This window comes from Choloepus didactylus, chromosome 13 (assembly GCF_015220235.1).
Source record: "Choloepus didactylus isolate mChoDid1 chromosome 13, mChoDid1.pri, whole genome shotgun sequence".
Taxonomy (NCBI): Eukaryota; Metazoa; Chordata; class Mammalia; order Pilosa; family Megalonychidae; genus Choloepus; species Choloepus didactylus.
The window spans coordinates 70,270,234-70,285,617 of NC_051319.1; the positions used below are offsets into that span (position 1 = coordinate 70,270,234).

General features: G+C 36.1%; 1 long non-coding RNA gene across 1 annotated transcript in view; it reads left to right on the forward strand.

The window, feature by feature from the left end:
* Positions 1-1,412: 1,412 nt before the first annotated feature.
* Positions 1,413-15,384, forward strand: part of LOC119508102 — a 32,897-nt gene continuing 18,925 nt past the window's right edge. The window contains exons 1-2 of the long non-coding RNA XR_005211391.1: positions 1,413-1,464; positions 4,412-4,530. This is a non-coding gene — a long non-coding RNA (uncharacterized LOC119508102). The remainder of the gene's footprint in view (positions 1,465-4,411; positions 4,531-15,384) is intronic.

A 15,384-nucleotide genomic window follows, 5' to 3' on the forward strand; every position in this document is an offset into this window, starting at 1 on the left:
GTTATTTCTGACATTTCTTCAGTGATCAATCCTCATCTGTACTTTTAGAGAAAATATTTACCTGAACATATTCCCCACTTGGTTGGGCCATTTGGGCCATCAGGAACAGAGCTGCCGAATTCTAACACTGATTTCCTTTCACAAATGCATCCTTCAAGAGTTTGATTTTAGTAGCCTTTTCATTTCTATCATATCCTCAGAAAGAGTTGTTCAGAATGACTTGGTATATGAAAAGGCCAACCTCTCCTAAGGAGTTAAAAGAAAGAAAAAATAATATTTGTTTTCATTCGTTGTGTAACCTAGACACCTACATGCTGACAATTTGGAAGTGCATTTCTCTCATTATTCTTAACGGAATCTTTGTCATTTGCTTTAACTGGTAAGAAATACTCCTTATTTAAATTGCAACTGATTTATAACTAATCCGGAATTACTTAATATAATTGCCATAGACAGAGAATCACTTGGTTCTCACATTGCACAGCTTAATGCACCTTCATGTAACCCTCCCATAGGTTCATCATAGTGGAAGGCTCTCTTTTAGAAAATGGGTCATATCTGGGCACTGCAGCTTAATAGGGAATCTGACAGAGAAGTAGAAAGCCTCATAGAAATTCTCATGGTCTTCTCACCATGTGATTTTATTATTCATGAGAATATACCCTATGGAGAAATGATGGTCAGAGCTTAAAGCACCCAGAGATATTTGCCAGTAACCCCAGAATATTCCATGTTGTTAATATTTGTCTAATAGAAGCTGTGTAATGAATATATTGATTATGAATATATAAGATTTGGAAAGTATTTTTGTTTTCTAGGGTTGCCGTTAACAAATTAACACAGATTTGGTGGCTTAAAATAAGAGAAATTTAATTCTCTCACAGTTATGCAGGCCGGAGTCTGAAATCAAGGTGCTAGCAGGTCCACACCCCTACAGAGGCTCTAGGGGAGAAAGTGTTCCTTGTCTCTTCTAATGTGATGGTTGGGTTCATGTGTCAACTTGGCTAGGTGGCACTGGCCTGACGATTGCTGTGAGGATATTTGAGGCTGGTTAACAAACCAACGGGCTGGTTTGTTGGATCATCAGTCAATTGACTGCGGCTGACTGATGACTCATCAAGGGCCGTGCTTCCACAGTGAGAGAATGCAATTGGCTGGATTTGGTCCGGGTGATCAGTTGGAGGCTTATAAGCCGGACGGTTAGAGAACCTTCACTTATTTCTTCAGCTGCTCAGTGAAGCATTTCCTGGGGAGCTTGTCGAAGTTGCCAGTTCGTTTCCTGAGGAGTTCGTCAAAGTTGTCGGTTCGTTTCCTGAGGAGTTCATCAAAGTTGCTGGTTCGTTTCCTGAGGAGTTCGTCAAAGTTGTCGGTTCGTTTCCCGAGGAGTTCGTCGGACGTCTTCCTTGGAGTTGACAGCTTGTTGACGGCTCTGCAGAATTTGGACTCGTGCACTCCCGCAGTTGCGTGAGTCACTTTTACAGTTTGATAATCAGAAACATCTCTCATTGATTCTGTTTCCAAGGAGGACCCTAACTAATACATCTAACTTGTGGTAGTTGCTGGCTTCTTTGATGTGATGTTTAATTTTCTGTGTCAAATTGGCTAGATTATGGTATCCAATTGTTTCATCAAACAAGCAGTGGCCTGATTGTTACTGGGAAGGTCTTTTATGAATGGATCTGCATCTGTAATCTGTTGATTGCATCCATGGCTGATTGCATCTACAATCAACAAAGGAGATTGCCCTTAGTAATGTAGGGACTCTCCTTGTCCAAACAGTTGGGGTCTTAAAAGCCAGAACTAAGGATTTCAGAAAGCAGAAAGAAGAGTTTCTGCCTAAAGTTCAGTCAGCCAGCTTCTCCTGGGGAATTCAGACTCAACTTCAGTATCATTTCTTGGCATTTCCAGCTTGCAGCCTGCACTACAGAATCTGGGCTTGTCAGTCCCCACAGTTCCATGAGCCAATTCTTATAGTATATAATAATATATCTTATTGGTTCTGTTTCTTTGGCGAACACTGACTCATACACTTGTGTTGTTGCCTCATCACTACAACCTCTGTCCATCTTACATTGCCTTCTCCTCTGTGTGTCTCTTATAAGGACACTTGTCATTGGGTTTAGGGTTACCAGATAAATTCAGGATTTTCTCCTCATCTCAAGATCTTTAACTCAATTATATCTGCAAAGACCCTTTTTTCAAATAAGGTAACATTCAGAGGTTCTGGTGATAAGGATGTGGACATATCTTTCTGGGGCTCACCATACAACCCACTATAGAAAGGAAAATATTTCATTTTTTATTTTGCTTTGGCTTTATGTAGCATTAATCTTTTTTTTTTTAAACTGTATTGTTTATGCCATCATTGCCACATTAATACTATAGTATATTTCTTCTTTCACCTCAGGCAATTAACAACAGTGTGCTGGAAAGAAAGTTATCTTCTAAGCAATTTAACCTTGATATGCTACCTGTGATAATCTCTAATGGGTTCGTTTTTCTTTTTTTTCACATCAAATTTCAACAAGTTGAAAGGACTGTCAAACTGAATGAGGCAAAGACACCGCTTTGTAAAATCATGGCTGTTTGGGTGAATAGTGAAGGGAATTACGTTTGTAGATCTCTGCTCGGGCTACAAACTGTCTATGCAAAAGCATGCTAACATTTACCTTAGAGAAGACACTGTGCCATCTCACAGCCCAATGGTGTTTGTGTAAATGAAGACAAACTTACTTCTTTGGATCCATAAACCTCAAACCTTTTAGCTGGACCAAACTGTTTGAGAAATCCCTCCCAAGTCTCAGGCCTTATTCCATTTCCTGTTGCCAGGTCTACTTGCTGATCTCTCTTTCCTTCTGTGAATATTATATATGACATTTTTATATGGGATATAACTAAGTAAGGATTAAAAAAAAAGGAAAGGAACACTTATGAGACCAAAACTACTAGATGCACAGTTAGTGCTGAGGACTTTAGAAAAACTGCAAAATATGGTTCCATTTCAATCATTAGGTATGAAAGGAATGAACCTCATGGTATTATGTTGACATTTTTTACTGACTTCCCAGGGTCTTAAAAATGAATTTACAATGAACTTATTGAGGAAAATGCAAGTCATTCTTATCTAAGGATGAATTTTTCCTCAACCTGCATGTGGCCACAGTAAACAGGCTTCTTTATCTCTGTTAGCTACTTTCTTGTAGTTAGCTCTGCCCCTGGTGATAAAGGAGGACGATCCTAGAATTGTCTCAGAACACTGTGACTTTGTATGTCTCATGTCTCAGACTTGGAAATGAGGATCTTAGAGACCAGGTCAGATGGCCTCATGATAGGATGAGCCATTCTTCCACATTCCTTGGCCCCAGCTGGGTAACTGGGCAAATTTGCTCTTTCACAATTGGACAGTTAAGAAGGCTGTCTGAAACTGTATGGGAGTTAATAATGATATTAAATTCATCCAGCTTGTGAAAACTTTCACTTAGAGCTATTTTACAGATATCTACTTGACTCATAAAAACAGGAATATGTCACAATTCCATTTCGTGGCCTGCTATCTTAACAAAATACCAGTTGCGTAAAGCAATATAACTGCAATGCTTCCCGGTTTCAAACCTGGTTGGCAGGGCTGGGTGGAGACCTTCTCTCTCAGTGCTCAGAAAATTTCCACTCATATTTCTTTCTTTGAATTGGTTTTCTAACTTGAGCTTTCATTTTACCAAGTTGCCAGAAACCTTCTCTTATTTGGTTGTACCTCTCATGGTTTTACCTTTTCCCTTATTTGTGATGGGTATTTTTTTCCACAACTAGTCAAGTTTTGGTTTGTAGTGCAAATGAAAACATTTTTGAAAACACAAATGCCAATTTTTATATTTGTATATAAAAAATTATTGTGGGAAATGACACTGAGTGGATACCCCCAAGAAAGATTATTTTGTTTATTTGTTATGTATATTTAGAAATTGTTTGGGGTATATACAAATAAGCACTGGTCAGAAAGAAGAACAACAAGGCAACTAAGAAAATATCCATGTACAACCTAAATCAAAAGGTGCTAAATGACAATTATAAGATGAATGTGAAATATTTTTGCTCACAGAAGAAAGGTTCACTTTTTCTATTTTAAATCTGTAAATGCCTAGCTAGCCAGTAGTTAAATATAAATAGCAGGTTTTTCCTAAATGTTGTGTTCAATTTCCATTTGCCTTATAGCAAAACTGAGGATATTTCAGGGGTTAAATAGAAAGGCACTCTTAACATAGTGGGATTGAGGAGAGCTTGAAGATGTAATTAATGATAAAAATGCCTGATTCTTTTTAACAATGACTTTTGTATTCCATATAACTCAGTTCCCAGACTCTTCTCAATCTTAATTTTTTTCATATTTTTCATATAATTTTGCATATAACCAAAGAAGGGGATCATAAAAAAGATGTCTTCTGTATCATCATGGACCAGCAGAAGGCCCTCAATGACAGCTTCCCCTCAAATCAGCGTTGAGGGATTGGAGAGGAGGAATTCCTTGGAATTCAGGTTTGTTGAAAAATGTACAAGTGTAGGTTGAAATGTATTTGCTTTCACAGGCAAATTGCTATTATTATTTTATTTTATTATCTGCTTTTAGAGAATATAATGTTTAAAAATTACCATAAACAAACTCTTAACAGTTGCCAGCAATATAATCTATTAAGACTGTTGCAGTGAACTAGCAAATGTAAACAAGGTTTGAAATGTGCCATTTAGTAATTTAGTATGTGATAGATACATATATTGGAAAAAAATTTTATTTATAATTATTTTGCAAAAAATGCAAAAGAGTTTTAAAAGCGGGGAGCAAAAAGGAAAATTTGGGATATGATCATGAAGATTGTTAAAATATTCGAAGTGCTACATAAGAAACTTGAAAAACCTGGAAACAAAACTTTATTTATACTCAGCTTTGGTCCCAGAATAAGTTGTAAGTTTATATAAAATATAGCAAGATTATTCAAATATGCAAAAGAGAAGTAGAAAGGAAAATGAAAACACAATCCTGGGAACATGAAATTAAGTCAGCACAAGACTAGTTCAAAAAAATACTATTATAAAATTTTTTATACTTGCTATAATTTCTTATTAGATAAGAAATTTACCAAGAAAATGAAATTAAGAAAATAATTCTGTTTTCAGCATACAAAAGAATAAAATACTTAAGAATTAATGTAACAAAAGAAGTGCAAACTCAAACTCTGAGAAGTACAAAACACTGTTGAAAGAAATTAGAGACATAAACAAATGAAAGATGTTCAGTGTTCATGGATCAGAGACTCAATATTGTAAGTATAGCAATACTTCCCAAATACCTATAAATTCAATGCAATCCTGATCAAATTCCCAGCTGACTTTTTGCAGAAATTTACAAGCTGATCCTAAAATTCATACAGAAATTCAGATAATTCAGAATAGCCAAAACAATTTGTAAAGGAAAGCAGTTTGAGGACTCAAAGTACCTGATTTCAAAACTTAATACAAAGCTACAATAATCAAGACAGTGTGGTACAGCATAAGGATAGGCATATAGATCAATGGGATAAAGTTGGAGTCTAGAAATAAACCCTTAAATTTATGGTCAATCAATTTTTGACAAGGGTACCAAGACAATTCAATGGGTAAAAAATAGTCTTTTCAACAATGGTGCTAGAATACCTGGATATCCACATGTGAGAAAAAAATTGGCATCACTACCTCATAATATATATAAAAATTAACTCAAAATAGGTGATAGATATATCTGTAAGAGTTTAAACTATAAATATTCACATAAAAACCTATGCATAAATCTTTGTCACCTTGGATAAGGCAACGGTTTTTAGATATGATGACTACAGCGTGGACAACACAAGAAAAAATAGATAAACTGGATATTATCAAAATTAAGAACTTCTGTGCTTCAAAGGACTTCTATCAAGAAAGTGAAAAGAGAACTCACAAAATGAGAGGAGAATTTTGCTCATCATACTGCTAATAAGGGACTTGTATCTAGAAAATATTAAGAATGATTACAACAATAATAAAAAGACAAATAACCTAAGTGAAACATGGATAAATCATTTGCATAGATATTTCTCTAAAGAAGGTATACAAATAGCCAATAAGTGCATGAAAAGTTGCTCAACATTGTTAGTCATCAGGGAAAATGCAAATCAAAGCCACAGTATGATACTGCATCCCTCCACTAGGATGGCTATAATCAGAGAGACAAAGATAAGAACAATTGTTGGTGAGGATGTGGAAAAAATTGTGGATACAAAAGAGTTCAGCTGCCTCGGAAAAGAGCCTGGCAGTTCTTCGAAATGTTAAATATAGAATTACCATATGACCTAACAGTCTCCCTCTTTAGGTATATAACCAAAAGAATTGAAAACATATATCCACACAAATACATGTATACAAATTTTCATCACAGCATTTCTTATAATAGCCCAAAGTGGAAACAGCCCAAATGTCCATCAAATGATAAAATATGATATATTCATACCATGAAATATTATTTGGAAATGAAAAGAAATGAAGTACTGATATATGCTACAACAAGGATGAACCTTAAAAATATTATGCTTCATGAAAGAAGAAAGTCTCAAAGGCCCACATATTATATGATTCCACTTAAAATGTCTGGAATAGGAAATCTATAGAAACAGAAAGTAGATCAGTGGTTGCCTAGGGAGTGATGACCAACAGGTCTGGCATTTCTTTTTGGAGTAAAGAAAATTTTCTCAAGTTGATTGCAGTAATGGATGCATAACTCTGTGAATAATTCTAAAAGCAATTGATTTAGATGCTTTAAACAGGTGAACTGTATGATATGTGGATTGTATCTCAATAAACTCTTGAGGCGGTATCCAATACTTTTCTATTACAGTTCTATTTTTTTCTCCCTTTGAGATTAGGAAACATAGCTCCCATTAATATAAAGTAGTGAAACTTCAACTGCATATTTTCTTAAAAGGCACACAGCGTATAAAGAAATCGCCATTTGGCTTCCAAGCTAATGGTAAATGAATTGCTGAATGGATAAAAAAATATTTAGCCTAAATTCAGGACTTTGATTATACTTTCCACTTTGCATTATAAGTGATATTATTGTAAACAATTTTATAGAGTTAAAAGAGTAAGATTTATTGCCTTAGAGTTCAAAGCAAAAGTGATTTTTTTTAAAGAACATTACATGATTTGTCATGTATTTAAGAGCTAAACCAACTTTTTCTGCTGAGTTTAGGGCGTACACAACATCTTCAGCATTTTATTTAATTACTTATTTAAAAGATGGTCTCCTTATAAATCAATAATCTGGTTAGTTTATTTTTCATATTAAATGAAAGACACCATTTTTGAGCTCTAATTCATTCCTTCTAGCAATGTAAGTTAATCTAGTTTTGAAGAAGGATTCTTGAGCGCCATCACCATTCTATTAACAGTGTGACAAAATCACATATTAATACCTTCATATTTTATATGCTATTCCTAGTCACCTAGATCCCACTCAAACCATTTTGGGTTCTCTCTACTCCCTCCCTCCATATCAAACTAAGTGCCAAGTTCTACATGCATTAATTTCCTGTCTTGCATCTCTCCTGCTATCTATCTACTTCACACTCCTATCCCTCTGATCTAGATCACAGCGAAATCCCTGATATCCACCAGGCATGCCCTGTTCTTCCCTGTTTCTGTAGCAGATGTCCCAATGCCTTTTTTTGCCCTCAGTGCCTACCTCCAGCCATGCTGCCTCCTGTCAACATTCTGTGTTTTCAGGATCCCTTCAAATACCATTGGTTCAAGGAGACCTTTCTGAATGCTTCTCCCGATAATCACATATGCTACAATCTCAGGTGTGATCTCTTCTTTATTTGAAATTGCTAAGAAATTCAGTACCTTTGGCTTTTCTAAAATCAGTTCCTGAGGAAAGTATTTTCTCTTTATAGAGTTTTGTTTTTCTGTTTCAGATAACACTGGGGAATTGCTCATATGGTTGTTATTTTATTCATTTATTATATTTATTTATACTAGCTAACCTTCTTGTTTGTTTAGAATCTCCCTAAAGATGGGACTAGTGTTATCTAAAGATGTCTGCATGAGGCAGTAAATTTTTCTATATTATTTAGCACTGTACTTAGATCAAAGTAGATCCTCAAGTAATTTCATTTGCTGGAAAACCTCCAGTGATATTGCCACATTGGGAATTATCTACATTTTATGGCATAATATGAATCTCACTTATGGCCATTCTTTTGTTTCCCTAAACAGTACTGAAAAAATATTTCACTTGCACTTTCACTGAACACCTTATAAATGCAAGACTATATTCTATGGGATGCATAGAGAACTGAGATACAGTGTCTGGTCTCAAGGGTCTGATAATCAAATTGCAAGTATGTAGTGAGAATATGCTGTAGAACAATTAATAAAAACTGAAATTACAAACACATAATGTGCTATGGGATTCAAAGTTAGGAAAGATTAGGAATTAAAAGAAACAGTTGATGGAATAAGTGACATGTTGGTTAGGTCCTATGGCAAATACTGCTCATTAGTGGCCCATCTCAATATTCATGGCTCTCTTTTTCTAAATATCAGAATACTGATTTTTAGCTGAGCACACTGATGAACGGAAAAAAGACTACATTTCCCAGACTCCCCTGAAGTTGGTTGCCGCCAAGTGACTAAGCACCGACCAATGAGATGTCAGCAAAAGTACTATGTGGGATTTCTTTGAATGATGCTTTAAGATAGCTGACTTGGGAGGGAGGAGCCTCTTTTTAGCATTCTGCCTTTTGTCTTCTTCTGGCTCATGACTCAGATATAATGACTGGAGTCCCACTGGCTATCTTGGATCATGAGGCGACTTGAAGAAGAAATCCTTATGCTAGACTGGCAGAACAGAAAGATAGGAGATGACATTTCTGATGAAAGCAAAGAAGGGACTTCCTATCTCCAGAGATTCCAAGAGAGTAAAATAAACATCTAATTTATTTAATTCCCTGTTAGTCAGGAATATTCTCATCTGAACAGTGGAAATAGATCCTAATTCTATATACCCTGAAGGATTTCACAAAGGGGAGACAAGAGGAAAGTGTACTCTATTAGGGGCTTTTATAATTTTACCTTTATTATCATTTGGATAATTTTTTAAACCTCTGTTAATATTCCTTGTTGTCTCCTTTCCTCTCAGCAACACTTTAACATCAAAAAAAGGCAGTCCAGCTCAGTATTTAAGAGTATGTATTCAAGTCAGACTACACAGGTTTGTATCCCAGCTTTGCCTCTTATGAGCTGTGTGACTTTTGAGCAATTATTTAACCTTTACAGTCTCCTCATATGCAAAATGTAGATAGTGATAAAACCAGCTCAAAGGGTGGATTTAGTTAGTAAAGCACATAAAACTCACAGAACAGTACCAGATTCACAGTAAGTGCTCAATAGGTATTAGAGAGAACCACAGCTATCTCATTCAAGAATGCCTTGTTGAGTGTCAGTTGAGCTCTATGCTCAGGCTGGGAACACACAGTTAAATATATCACAATCTTATGCTCAAGAAGTTCATAGTCAAGTGTCCTATGTGAGAATAGATATCTGTACTATGTGAGAAAAGATATTTTTTGGGGTGATGATTCTGTTTATAGTTGTGTGTCCTCTGAACCATACCACACAAAGCAAGTCAGAGTTAGAGAACAATGTTTAATCAGCAGATAAATTATGAAATTCACTGCACCCTCTGGTGCTAAGAAAAGATGATGTGGCATGGTACACAGGAAGGTCAATGTAATAATATCATGCAATTCTTCCCCACAAAAAGAAAAGAACAGACTAGCTCTCAATATCTTCAAGTTAATGATAACTCAGGTTTAGGGAGACCAGAAAATGAATAATGGCAGAATATCATTAAATTATCCAATTTATGCAAATGCAAAATTACATTTTGTAAGCTTTTAATAGGGGTTTCTGAACTATGAAAAAAATATGACAAAGCAATTTTTTCCTGGCTTCTACTGCCTGTTCTGATGTTTATACTGAGAGTTACTTCCTCTATTATCCCCATGACTTTTCACTAGATTCCAGTTCCACTTTGAACTATTAGAGGAAGTTACTAAACTATGAAAAGTTTGTGAGTCAGTTCTTTGAAAATTGCATATGTATCCTATAGGGACAATACTATATGTGTGGTCTATCTGTTTTAGTTTTCTAGGCTGCCTAAGCAATTGCCATGAATTGGGTTGGCTTAAACAAGGGGAATTTATTCACTCATGGTTTTGAGGCCAGGAAAATGTCCAAATCAAGGCATCATCCAGGTGATACTTTCTTCCCAAAGACTGGTGCCATCGATCAGTGGCTCTTCTACCACATGGCAAGGCACATGGCGGCATCTCCTAGTCTCTCTCTTATCTTCCGGGTTTTGCTGATTTCAGCTTCTTGCTTGAGGTGACTCTCTCTCTCTTTTTCTCTCATGTCTGAATTCATTCCACTTATAAAGGACTCCAGTAATAGGATTAAGACCCATCCAGAGTGAGGGGGTCACACCTTAACTGAAGTAGCCTCATCAAAAGGTCCTACTTACAATGGATTCACACTCACAGGAATGGATTACATTTTAAGAACATATTTTTCTGGGGTACATAGAGCTTCAAACCACCACACTATCTAACCCACAAAGTGTCTCAATACAGTACTAGTAACACAATAGTCTCCAACATTGTATTCCAAGTTTTCTCTGGGAAAATGCAAATTGGATTCTAACTTGAGATGACATGAACCGTGTTCCACTGCTGTAACCATTTCTGATGCTTTTATTCCACAATCACTAGGAATAACTATTGTAACATAAATAAAAATTTCCAGCTACATGGAATTTGAGTAAAGGACAATAGGAAGAGGGTAAAGAGAACTTGGAAGTCCTTGGTTCTGCATCAGGTCCTAATTACCTAAGAGTGGCTCACATATATCCAGTTCTACTATTCAAGTCTGTTTCTCTTGACCAGGGTTTGTGTCCACCTCCAGGCCCTGCCATTAAAAGTAAAGTTATTCTAGTCTCTAGTCTCTGATTTAAGCATACAGTTTTTTGGAGTAGTGGTTTACGAGGTGTTTCTTCTTCTCCTTCTCTGTCTCCTTCTCCATCTCCTTCTCCTCCTTCTCCTTCTTCTCCTTCTCTATGACCCACAGTAAAACAGCATTTTAAATTATAATCAAATACTTACATATCTATGTTTACACACAACTGAAATAAAAGATTTATGGAAAAAAGCTTATCATACTATCTGGTATGCATAATTATTTTCTCTATTATGTCCCATTCTTTAAAATAAAGTAATGTTTGTCACAGCCCACTAAATTGATTTCAGGACTGATTCATACATTACATTTCACAATTTGAAGAACTCTGATTTAAAGGGGTTTTTATTTTTAATTTATTTTTCTAAAAAATGCTTAACACTAACAAACAAGGGAAAGCTCACAAAATTTCAAGTCACCTAAAAAATGAACTCTATTGGACATTTAGTTTGTGTTAGCTGTTTAAGCTTTGATGTCCTTTCTTTGTTTGGGAAGTTCTCCAGCTCATGAGACTTAGGAGAGGCAAAATCCTCATCATCCAGACACCCTCTTTCTCTGGCTCCTATAATCAAGGGATGGGCACAAGACCCTTCCAGGAATTCCAGAGCAACAATTCATTCTGACAATATAAATTATTATTAGCTGCAGGGATGGTGGTACCATAGTATAAACTGCCCAGTGCCAAATGGTCCTGGGTATCAGCTGCTACACCCAGTACCCAGCAGGAAGGATAGCAGTGTGTGCATCTGGATAGTGTTTGGAGGTTGTTTTTTAGTGGAAGTGCCTAGCCTCCTTTGATTCCTGCTTTGCCTGTCTCTAATTCTCCAGCCTTTCTAGAAAACCCCTTTCTGCTTAAATTGGCCATTGTCTAAATAGATTTCTCGTTTGCAATCAGTTGAATCAATTTCCTTAAGGTTTAATTAAATATTAGGGATTTGAGCTCTATTTTATGCCAAAGAAGGCTATCTTGTCAGTTCCTTGCAAAATCTGGGTTAGAGTTCCAGTGAGGGGAAGGATGGGAACCCAGAGAGGTGAGGGTTTGGGAGATTGAGAACATGGTTGGTGAGGTAGTAGAGGGAGAGCCTATCTTGGGTGTTTTCCACTTTGCTTTCTTAACTAGATTCTGCATCATTTCCTTTCTTATCATGAAAAAAAAAAAAACCTATTTGGGGGCAGCAAAAGAGCAAGATTCACACAAAAGACACTAAAAGGAAGGCAAGCATGGTAATGTTGAAGAATAAAAGCAATCCACTCAGGCCACTCCTTGATATAGCCTTTCACATGAAAGTGGCCAGTCCAGGGTATACAAAAGTGGAGAACTGTGGGTGAAGTAAGCATACATCTAACGGCCATGAACAGTCATCTGAAAGCCAGTATGCAGAAGCATATGCTTTTCCTCATAAAAAGTATTGTTATTATTTTGATCAATAGACTGAGAAATCTAGCTTAACACTTCCCAGTCAAGGGCTAGATGGCCGGTATAAATTCTCCTGGTTGTTCATCCAGGTGGTACTTCAATTTCTCTACAGTTCCTAGTCAATAGGATTGGAAAAAAGAGTACCCAAATACAAAGGTGCATATTTGTGGCTGAGAACAGTGCTGACTTACATTGTTGCTTTCCTCTTTGGAACATTATGTTTTTAAAGTTCAACCATCCTCATTGCACAAGAGATTTCAGGATAAATGCTTTGTGTATAAATTCCATGCAGAGATGTCGAAGACTTTAACTCATACCCAAAAGTCAGCAGTGTACCAGGCGTGCACTGGATGAACACGTGTATATGTGATAACCTCTTATGCCCGTCTCTAAGCTAAGTGGGCACAAAGTATTCTTGTAGCAAATAAACGCTTTTGAAATATTCTAATGAAACAAGCATGAGATTCCAACAAGTTAGCAAAAAACAAAAAAAGGAAAATGTAATTTAAATAGTTTCATTTAGGCTTTGACTAAATTATCTTAAGCAGTGGACATTTATATGCAACTAAGATAAAACTGTTTCAATCTCTGAGTTTAAAAATACTAACCAGTACAGAGTTTCTATTTGGGAGATGCAAAAGTTTTGGTAATGGAGAGTGGTGATGGTATTACAGCATTGTGAACGTAATTAACAGCACTGAATTAAATATTCAAATGTGGCTAGAAGGGGGAGATGTTAAGATGTATATATGGTACTAGAATAAATTAAAAAAAAAAAAATCCATGTAACTTCCCAACACAGTGGAATCTAAGTTGATTCATGGACTATATAATTAATAGTACAATTATAAAAATGTGCTTTCATCAAATGTAACAAATGTACCACACCAAGGCAAGCTGTTAACAGTAGGGTGGTATATGGGAATTCTGTATTTTATACATAATTGTTCTGTAAACACACAAATTCTCTTAAAAAAAAAAAAGAACATGAGAAGATGAGCAGGGGAAGGGAATAGCAGGCACCTCGCAGGACTGTTATCAGGAATTATTGGAATTTTCTGGAGCAGAACCTCAATATTGCAGACAAGCAAAGCCCCCATCCTACTCATATTTTTTTCCTCTGTCAAATAAATATTTTAAGATTAGTTAAAATTCAATTTGTTATATCAGGAGGCCTACCACAAGGATCCAACTCTAAATGATAACAAGAAATTTTGCTGAGAAATAGAAAGAATACCTTATTATATTTTTTCTGGCTCCAGATCCAGCCTGGACCACACCACTTTTCCCTTTTCTTTTTCTTTCTCCTCCCTTCTTTTCTTTCTCACATATTGGATGAGCACAATGCATTGTGCTGAGTGCTGGAAATACAAAGAAATGCCAGCGTTTGCTTTCTCACAGGAGCACACCATAAACAATAGAGCATTCAAAGCAATAAATGATTACAGTAGCAGTCACCAGAGAGCTATTCATTTTGCCAATATAGATCCTGGATAGCTTCACAGAGGAAGTGTATTTGAGCTGGGCCTTAAAGGATGAGCAGGTGTTAGCCAGGTAGAGAATTGGGGAGGAGAGGTGGAGAAGAGAAGGCATTTCAGACTGAAGGAACGAATGCCTAAGCCCAACATGTGCATCTCACAGCACCTGATGAACTGATTAAAATACAGATTCTGGGCTCCACTCACAGAGATTATGATTCTGTAGGTCTGAGATGGAGAAAGGGCATTTTTATTTTATTAAAAAAAAAAAAAGACTCCCAAGGTGATTATGATGTATAGTCTTGATTAAGGACAACTAGCTTGGAGAAATGACAGGCTATGCTTTTTTTGAAGACTAGCTTGTAGTTGGGTTTAACGGACAAAAACTTAGAGTACAAGAGACATCTCAGGAATGAAGCTGGAAGGATAAGTTAGGGCCAGGCTCTGAGGCTTATATGCCATACTAAGGAGTTTGAACTTGATCCCATGGGCTCTTAGGAGTCCTTAAGGGTTTTAAGGAAGAGAGAACTTTGAGGCAGACTTGTATTTTCAAAAGCAAACACAGCTTAGTGTAGGAAGGATGGATTGGAGATAGGAGAGACTGGAAGCAGAGGGACCCATTAAGAGGCCATTGTAAAAGTATAGGAGAGGGACTTAACTAAGTTAATGGCTGTGGAAATGAAGAGGAAGGGATAGATTCCAGAAACAAGTGGAGATGGAATCAACAGCATTAAATTGACTGGCTGTGGACAGGGTCAAAGAGAGAGGTTTAAAAAAATAGTACTCAAAAATTTTTGGAAAAGTGATTCTTTTTCAGCATTGATCTCATGAATTTCCATTATGATAATACAGTCTTAGGTATTTTTTCTTTTCTTAATCTGCATTGTGATAGTAATATCTGTAAAGCAACATCATTGTTCATATGATTTTTTTTTGCAGTAGTGATTTTTGAATATTATGTGAGTAAATGATTGCATGCATCACCTATGGTTTCACATGGGAATATGAATATGATTGGGCTACACTTGCTGCAGTTCTGAGATGTGAAAGGACAGGTTCTTTGGGAGCATAATCTAATTCATTCAACAAAGTATTGATGTGTTGGAAAGACTAATTCCTGATCCTGAGCCAAATGCTAAACTTAGCATCCAGAAGTTGACAGATAAACTTATCCTCACAGATATTCACATAGTCCAGAATGAGAAGGTAAAAACTTACAATTTTAAAGCGAAAAATGAATAGTTTTTATCTTTGATTCAACTGACAAAAAAAAAAAAATCAAAAAGCTATCATAGTTAATATTTTGTTCATTTCATCATACTTTTCTAATTCTAAGTACTACCTTATTTAGTAATGGAAAACCCAGAATCTAATTATGATTAGAGTCAAGAGAAATGGAAACTGAAGAAA